The sequence below is a fragment of the Bufo bufo genome, chromosome 1, assembly GCF_905171765.1.
Source record: "Bufo bufo chromosome 1, aBufBuf1.1, whole genome shotgun sequence".
NCBI classification, from domain to species: Eukaryota; Metazoa; Chordata; class Amphibia; order Anura; family Bufonidae; genus Bufo; species Bufo bufo.
The window spans coordinates 66,128,209-66,136,859 of NC_053389.1; the positions used below are offsets into that span (position 1 = coordinate 66,128,209).

The 8,651-nt window shown below is 41.5% G+C and overlaps 1 protein-coding gene across 2 annotated transcripts in view; it reads left to right on the plus strand.

Annotated features, from left to right (window-relative positions):
* MPZL2 (myelin protein zero like 2) overlaps window positions 1–2,844 on the plus strand; it is a 51,878-nt gene extending 49,034 nt beyond the window's left edge. Inside the window, exons 6-7 of one of the 2 annotated variants that reach the window (XR_005777708.1) lie at window positions 1,742–1,794; window positions 1,825–2,844. The gene's annotated coding sequence lies outside the window, so the exon portion shown is untranslated. Of the gene's footprint in view, window positions 1–1,741 lie in introns of both variants that reach the window. The other variant, XM_040425639.1, reaches the window with a different exon arrangement.
* Window positions 2,845–8,651: the final 5,807 nt, after the last annotated feature.

Here is an 8,651-nt window from a genome sequence, read left to right on the forward strand (position 1 = left end):
TCCTAGACACTGGTTTCCTGATTTTATATTTTTTCTTAATATGCAAATTAGGTCGTCACCATTGCTCTTGTTGCACCCAAGCTCTGGTCATTTCTGTGGCTGGCCCTACCTGACTGCTTTGATTGACAGGGTCTGTGTCACGATCAGTGTGGGGAAGGATGGGGGGGGGGGAAATCTCTACACTGAACACAGGAGGGAAGGGGAACAGTAACTGGGCCTGGAAACTAGGGAAGAAACTGGTCACCTCCTAGACAACCCTAATCCGGGCCCTGACTACCTATAAATATGAATAGACCTTGAAAGTAGGAATATTTATAAGCAGCATACCTAGGCCCTGATTTCACTATAATGCCCTGGAATAAGTATAGGACCAGAGACAACCCATTCCTCCCCAGATGGACAAATGGAAGTCTCTGTCTCAGGCCCAGATACAACAACAGGGAATATAACAATTCCAAACAAACTTGACACTTAACTTCTGTAGAGATGGAAGAACAGGAACACCAGAGAGGATCTCACACCAGCTCAGCCAAACCCAAATGAAGCTATCAACCGCATAGTCAGAAGGGTGGGCTCAGACTATAAAGGGTAGAAGTGATGACCACTGAGCAACAGCTGAGAAAAGGGAAGTGGTCATTAACCCTATCAACACTGAATCAAGAGAAATCAAGGAGGCTGTTAGATTCCTCCACGCTCAGCCAATCTCCTTGATTTCCTGAGTCACCTGAGGAACCGTGATAGTCTAACAGTGGCAAAGCAGCCAAAAGAGGGCTAGCCACAGAAAGGATCGAAGCTTGAGTGCAACAAGAGCAACGGTGATGCCTTTATTGCACCAAATGCCTAATTTGCATATCAAGAACAAATATCATAATTCGGGAACCTTGGATAATCAAAAGAATAACACTGCTTTAATCAGGTGAACCACAGCTATATGTCTATGCAAACAGTTGGATGGGGGGGGGGAATCGCTGGTGACACATACCCTTTAATATATATTCTCAAAATGTACATTATGTATCCGCATTTGATTATAATTTAATAGCAGCAGGAGAATTTCAATAATACAATGGTCCTACTTCCTGCCAGGAGGGGGGCTGTTTAAGTCCAGACAGAGAAGAGATAGGAGGCAAATGTCAGAGCTCCTACTCCAAGGTCTCCTGTGAGACCTTCACTCCAGAAAGATTGTCAGAGTCAAGAATACAACTTTCTTCATCAAAACTGCTGCAGGTGAGGGACTATGGCTCAGACACCATCACCTAGACCTCCTCCAGGCCAGTCAAACACCAAGCCTGTAGCACATTGTAGACACCTATGTACCTACTACTGTTGGATGTACCACAAGTTATATTTTGCCCTAAGAGAGATTTTTAAACTTTTACTTCTGGCCTGCCTCTTCAAGCCAATTTTCCTCTGCACTGATCCCAAGGGAACACCATGACACAACACCTCATCATGGCCACTACCACCCCATCCTTTTGCACAGGGGCTCGCTGCACATGCAAGCCTACATATCCATTTGCAGAAGGCAGGCTGCCATGTGTACTTCATCCTGTAGTCTGCAAATGGTTATTTGGAAGTTTTGTGGAGGTCAAGATATAAGTCAATAGTCTCAATGCATGCAAAAAAACAAGCACACGCCATCAATAGTTTTCCTGAAATCTTTGCTAGGAGACTAAATTAGCACAAGTTCTGCATATTTTGCTTTGCTCACTACCCCCCTATCTTATGTATCTCATTTCAGAAATTCAGATGCCTCTTCTTAACCATGTCCTACTGCCTATGAAATCTGTGATGCCTGGCAGATTATCAGAAGAAGCTTCCATTACTGGCAAATTATCAAGTTTTGTACTCTTGAAGACATCCTTCAAATGTCCTGCTGCATTTTCTAGAATCTCATCATCCCCAGTTCAGCTACATTATTAGCATTGATGGTGGTTAGCTAAGGGCCCAGATATGGTTTAGGGCCCACTTATGTCATCTGTGTTCCTCAGTATATTCTTGCCAAAAACAGAAATTCATCCTGGTGGACTGAAGAAGGAAAACATTTCCATGAGGACTTCCCTCTTTTCGGTTTTTGGCAAAAATATATGGCACCCAGGTTACAAATATGGCTGTGTAGATGAATGAATATGTAGTTTACTAGAATGGGGCATTGCTTGTATATAAGTGGTTAGAGGCTATGCTTGTACTGAAAGGAAATGTAAAGAAATTTAGATTTTATGAACTCCAACAGATTTATAAAAAAAAAAAACAGCACACAAGGCATAAGTTTGGCCATGTTAGACACCATTGTCTTCTCTACGCCGTCTTATGACTGGCATGATGTATACAAAAAAATGGTACATGTCGTTAATATATTTGGCACATTTTATGACGCCTCTTGGCGCCGCCAAATTTTCTTGACACATTTTGAAGCCGTGTCATTCATAAAAAGTGTCAAACACATAATTCACTTTACACGTGCCATGTACTCTGTCATACTTCCCCTCCCACAAGGAGCTATGTATTTTTAATGTCTAGTTGCGCGTTTTTGTTTGTTCAAAATTTTAATCATTTCATGGATTTTACTATTGTTTTGTTGTACAAAACTGCCCTCGGTAATTCATATGGAAGGACGTTCTTAGTCTTTGCTTTTTAAGATGAAATATAGTAAGTTAGTAAGTGTGTGCAAAGTATTCACAGTGTTTAGAAGTGTGCTGTCGATTCTATCTTTCATATGCAACAGAACAGTCTGCCATTTGCGAGAATTGCATAGACTCTACAGCAACAAAATTTAATTGTTAATGAGAACTATTTAGAAAATTTGGTTAATTTTGCATTAATGAACAACGAAGAAAAAAAAAATCAGCCAAAGGTGCCATTGTGTTTAAGAAAGAACTGATACTAAAGCTAAATATTTAAACCAGTATTACCATCTCAGACAATGATGGCATAGCCACAGAATATCCGCTTGGCTGTTTCTGTAGACTGGCCACCTCTCGCTGCCACATCCAGATGGTGGTGGTGGTGGAGGGGTTTGCAGTTCTAGAGATAGGAGTGGGTCCCAGAGGGAACTGTAACTTTCAGATATTTATGGCATATTCTGTGGATATGCCATTAAAGGGGTTCTTTAGACTACAGATACTGATGACTTATCTGGAGAATATGACATCAATATCAGATCTGTTGGGGTCCAACACCCGGCACTCCCGAAATCAGCTGTTTCGGGCTGTTGTGGCACCAGAAACGATACAGTGTACAAAGCTGAAGGAAGACATCTCTGTACACTGTGTAGTGGCCATGTCGGGGTACTGTTGCTCAGCTTTCATTCTAGTGAATGGTAGCTAAGCTTTAGTATGCCAGCACAGGATACTACACAGTGTATGGAGTCTTCTGATTCTGCCATGGCAGCTTAAAAAAGCTTATTGGAGGGTAGCCATGTGTCAGACCCGAACTGATCTGATATTGATGACCTCTTCTGAGGATAGGTCACCAATATCTGTAGCCTGGAGGACCCCTTAAAACTCTGAGATAGGAATACCCCCTTTAAGTGGCTGATGTCAAACACCAGTACGTATTACTGCCTAACGCTAAAACAACAGGAAAGGCAGAGCAGTGGCTGTGGGGGTAACTGCCTGCCTCCTGATCACTGCTCCATGTGTCGTTGTATTAAAGATACCTTTCCACATTGGAACAACTTACACTGTAGGTTTTCTTAAGTAGTCCTTTATAAGGTAAGCACAGTGTTACACTGATGACCACTAGAAAATGTCGTAGGGCCAGCATTTTTATCTTCACATACAAAAGTAAAGCATTTTCGTTGCTTTCTAGGAGTCTTGCATGTATTCTGCATTACTTTCCATGAAACTCTGTTTTGACACTGTCCTAAGTCTGAACATAATCCGGTTCACTAGTTAAATATCTGATGAACGAGTGCATACGTTGATAGCCTGTTTTCTATATTATACAGAGGTCATTGTAAAGAGTTTTTTCACTGCCTTTTATAAACTGATTACTGAAAAAGTGTTTGTTTCTTTTTGATTTGTGCCAAGTTGATTCTATAGAGGTCATCATTATATCCTGTCTAGTAAGGTCCCAGCAGAGAGAGGCCGTGTTCATTTCCTATATACTGTATAATATACATGTTTTGTATGCAGGGTGGTCCAAAAGTATGGAGACACCTGAATAAATGGAAAATGGTGGTTGAGAATGTCATCTTGTATGTGGCTTGTTGCTAATGGGAAGGGGGCAATTCTGTGAAGGTGGGTGTTCCTACACGGTGGCCATTTTATAATCTTGGAATCAATTTGATATTTTCAAATGAGAAGGGGTGTGTATGCATGTGACATACAGTACAGACCAAAAGTTTGGACACACCTTCTCATTCAAAGAGTTTTCTTTATTTTCATGACTATGAAAATTGTAGATTCACACTGAAGGCATCAAAACTATGAATTAACACATGTGGAATTATATACATAACAAACAAGTGTGAAACAACTTAGAATAGAACATATTCTAGGTTCTTCAAAGTAGCCACCTTTTGCTTTGATTACTGCTTTGCACACTCTTGGCATTCTCTTGATGAGCTTCAAGAGGTAGTCCCCTGAAATGGTTTTCACTTAACAGGTGTGCCCTGTCAGGTTTAATAAGTGGGATTTCTTGCCTTATAAATGGGGTTGGGACCATCAGTGGCGTTGAGGAGAAGTCAGGTGGATACACAGCTGATAGTCCTAGTGAATAGACTGTTAGAATTTGTATTATGGCAAGAAAAAAGCAGCTAAGTAAAGAAAAACGAGTGGCCATCATTACTTTAAGAAATGAAGGTCAGTCAGTCAGCCGAAAAATTGGGAAAACTTTGAAAGTAAGGGCTATTTGACCATGAAGGAGAGTGATGGGGTGCTGCGCCAGATGACCTGGCCTCCACAGTCACCGGACCTGAACCCAATCGAGATGGTTTGGGGTGAGTTGGACCGCAGAGTGAAGGCAAAAGGGCCAACAAGTGCTAAGCATCTCTGGGAACTCCTTCAAGACTGTTGGAAGACCATTTCAGGGGACTACCTCTTGAAGCTCATCAAGAGAATGCCAAGAGTGTGCAAAGCAGTAATCAAAGCAAAAGGTGGCTACTTTGAAGAACCTAGAATATGACATATTTTCAGTTGTTTCACACTTGTTTTTTATGTATATATTTCCACATGTGTTAATTCATAGTTTTGATGCCTTCATAGTCATGAAAATAAAGAAAACTCTTTGAATGACAAGGTGTGTCCAAACTTTTTGTCTGTACTGTATGCATCAGAGAATTTGATGAGGAATCCAAATCTGTGATGTACCTTTTATTCCTGCCAAAGGTGTGAACAATTTCCTCTTAGTTACTGACACAGATATAGCTGAGGTGAAGACAGAGATTATGCTGATCTCCGGGGAGTGCAGTAGTAAGTCATTGCAGCAGATTTCAATGCTCAACACCCTAAAAGACCACCCATCTGCTATGGCACAGTTGGCAAATTTCTTGCCAAATTTCGCCAACCAAGTTCTGTGTTGGACCTTCCCAAAAATGGACATAACAAAACTGCCACAGAGGAAGCAACAACAATGACCATCCTGGCGTCCTTCTGCAAGAGCCCATATCATAGCACCCAGGGTCTGTCACAAGACAGCGGGGTGAGTTGAACCACCATTGGGCTACACAAAAATGTTAGCTTTTGCTAAAAGACGCAGGATGGCCATTGTTGTTGCTTAGTCTGTGGCAGTTTTGTTACGTCCTCTTTTTGGCAGGTCCAACGCAGAACCTGGTTGGCGAAATAAGGCAAACTAATTAGCCATCACTGGTATAGAGTATAAAAAAGTCCACAAAGCCCAGCTTACAGAAATATAAAATCCAGCTTTTATTGTTCCAAGACGTAAAATCTAAATGGCAAAAAAAGTCTACGCGTTTCGGGTCAGACAGCGATCCTTAATCATGACAAAAAAATTCCTGATTAAGGATCGCTGTCTGACCCTAAACACGTAGACTTTTTTTGCTATTTGGATTTTACGTCTTGGAACAATAAAAGCTGGATTTTATATTTCTGTAAGCTGGGCTTTGTGAACTTTTTTCTATTGGATCAGTGCTTTGTTCCTGGCATCGCCCGTTCTCTGTTTGGATTCAGGTGAGCGCAGCCTTCTTCTCTCAGTTTTCTAATAGTATAGCGTATGTTATGAAAATGTGTGTTTCTTGGGTACATAGGTGAGGCCAACGTTTTTTATTCCAATTTCAGCCCATTAGGGGTTTTTTTCCCAGCTCCACTACATCGTATGCAATATTAAATTGTGTAAATGGAAAAATTAAAAAAGTTATTGCCACAGAAAGGCAGGGAGACATGACGTACAGAGAGAATGGACAGGACAGACTGTGGTAATGGAGACTATATACAAGAGCTGCTGCTTATTATCCACATCCCCACCTCCTCTCTGTACTTTATGTCTCCTCATGAACTCCATTCCTACAGAGATTCAGCTGAAGATGTATCAGCTGTATTCAGGATCATAACCCCTGACAAGCAGAGCAGAGAGGAGGATAAGGCAGCTCTCTAGCTCAGTGTTGTGAAGTAACTTGTCCTCCTGTGGGATTAGGTCAGGTTTGGTGTGTACTGTGACACAGTGAGAGGTTTGGTCTGGGAAAACAGGTATTTTCCTCCAAGCATGTGCTGCTGGGCTGATTTACAGCCAGGTGAGGTCAAATACCTGACTGAATTTTAAGTGCGGGTCTGGGTTTTGGCAGCACCTGGCTGTCCTTAAATAGGCAGCTGGGCTCATAAGAGAGGTCTCTGTGTCGGGATCTGGGAGCCTTGTGTCTGGATGAAGGCTTGCTACCTGTTTGGTGCAAAAACAGGTTTGTGCTGCTATGGTCAAGGACTCTTTAAAGCAGAATTGCCGCATGGTGTGAATTACCACCAACACCACAAGGTGACTTTTTGCTTTATTATGACTGCTTGTTTTGTCACTGAACTGTTTGATCCAAAGAACTTGTTGTTGCCTCTATACTGCGTCTGCTAATCCTGTCACAGTACTAATAGGACGGCGGCCATTTTATTTCTCCTAATGATTGCTCCCCAGACAAAACAAGCCATTATAACTAATGAAAAGTATTTGGTAATATATTTATGATAAAGTATTTTCAGTCCAGGAGAACCCCTTATTTCTTAGTCCAGGAGAACCCCTTTAAATCCACTGCTAATTCTACGACACAGCCTGCACATAACACATAAGGGATTCATTGCACATTTTAGAGAGGATGTCATCAGTTTTATGGTGTCCTAACTAAGGGCAACATAAATAAGTGACTGATTCTCTTAGCACAATGCTGGGTCACTTTCTTTAATTGACACAGTCAATCTGCCAACATCTTGTATTAAAAAGCTCCAGCTGATAATGATGAGTCATGAATATTCATGAGCTCCTGACTCTCCCCGCCCACCTGCTTCTGAATGACAGTTTGTTTCCATATGAACCAGCAGCAGGTGGGCAGGGGAGTGGCTATAGCTGTTAATTAAATAAACGCTGGACTCAATGACATCACGCTGGACTCAAATCAGATCATTAGCATGCGGCATCTTTGTGTATATATTATGAGATAACCATCTGTCACACCAGTAAGTGAATACATCTAAGGTACTTTTTAGTAGTTAATGATTGTATATAATTAGTTAGATTATAATCAAATATCCACATGACAGGTTCCCTTTAAGTAAAGGGTATAAACCCCTGTGCTCTGTCTGAGGTAACGCTCATTTATTTCATGGGAATAACTCAATTTCCGTCTGTGAATATTGGAAACCTGATAGACCTGTTTCCTCTAGGGGAGGAGGAGGATTATTACGGAAGTCACTGCATTATGTAACCGGACGCTGAAGGATATAATGGGGCACAAGTGTCAGCGTGTTACACTCCATAAAATGTCAGAAATACATTACAGAACCGGTAACTCTTCTGGCCACAAATCGCTCCGTATTCTGGGACACTGATGGACAGCTCAGATGGATTTCTTCTTCCTCTCGTTATTCTAGAAATAAAAAATAAGGAAAATTCTATTGTTAAAGGCAATTATCAAAGCAGATTGTACTAGAAAGCATCTGTCAGACTCATCTGTTATGCTGGCGTTACAGACTACTAGAAGATGTTCAATGGGATGATTCATGCTGGGGTCTATACTGTGACCATATAATATTGAGGCTTATGGAATCCTTCATAGCATGTGTCAAATGAAAATGTGTGTTTCTTGGGTACATAGGTGAGGACAACGTCATGCTCCCTAGAGGACAGCATACATAAAGCTCAGGAAAGTACGTCAATTTAGAAGGTTGGAATGAGTGACGGGCATGGTCATCTCTATAGTTACACTCACCTAAAGAATTATTAGAAACACCATACTAATACGGTGTTGGACCCCCTTTTGCCTTCAGAACTGCCTTAATTCTACGTGGCATTGATTCAACAAGGTGCTGATAGCATTCTTTAGAAATGTTGGCCCATATTGATAGGATAGCATCTTGTAGTTGATGGAGATTTGAGGGATGCACATCCAGGGCACGAAGCTCCCGTTCCACCACATCCCAAAGATGCTCTATTGGGTTGAGATCTGGTGACTGTGGGGGCCATTTTAGTACAGTGAACTCATTGTCATGTTCAAG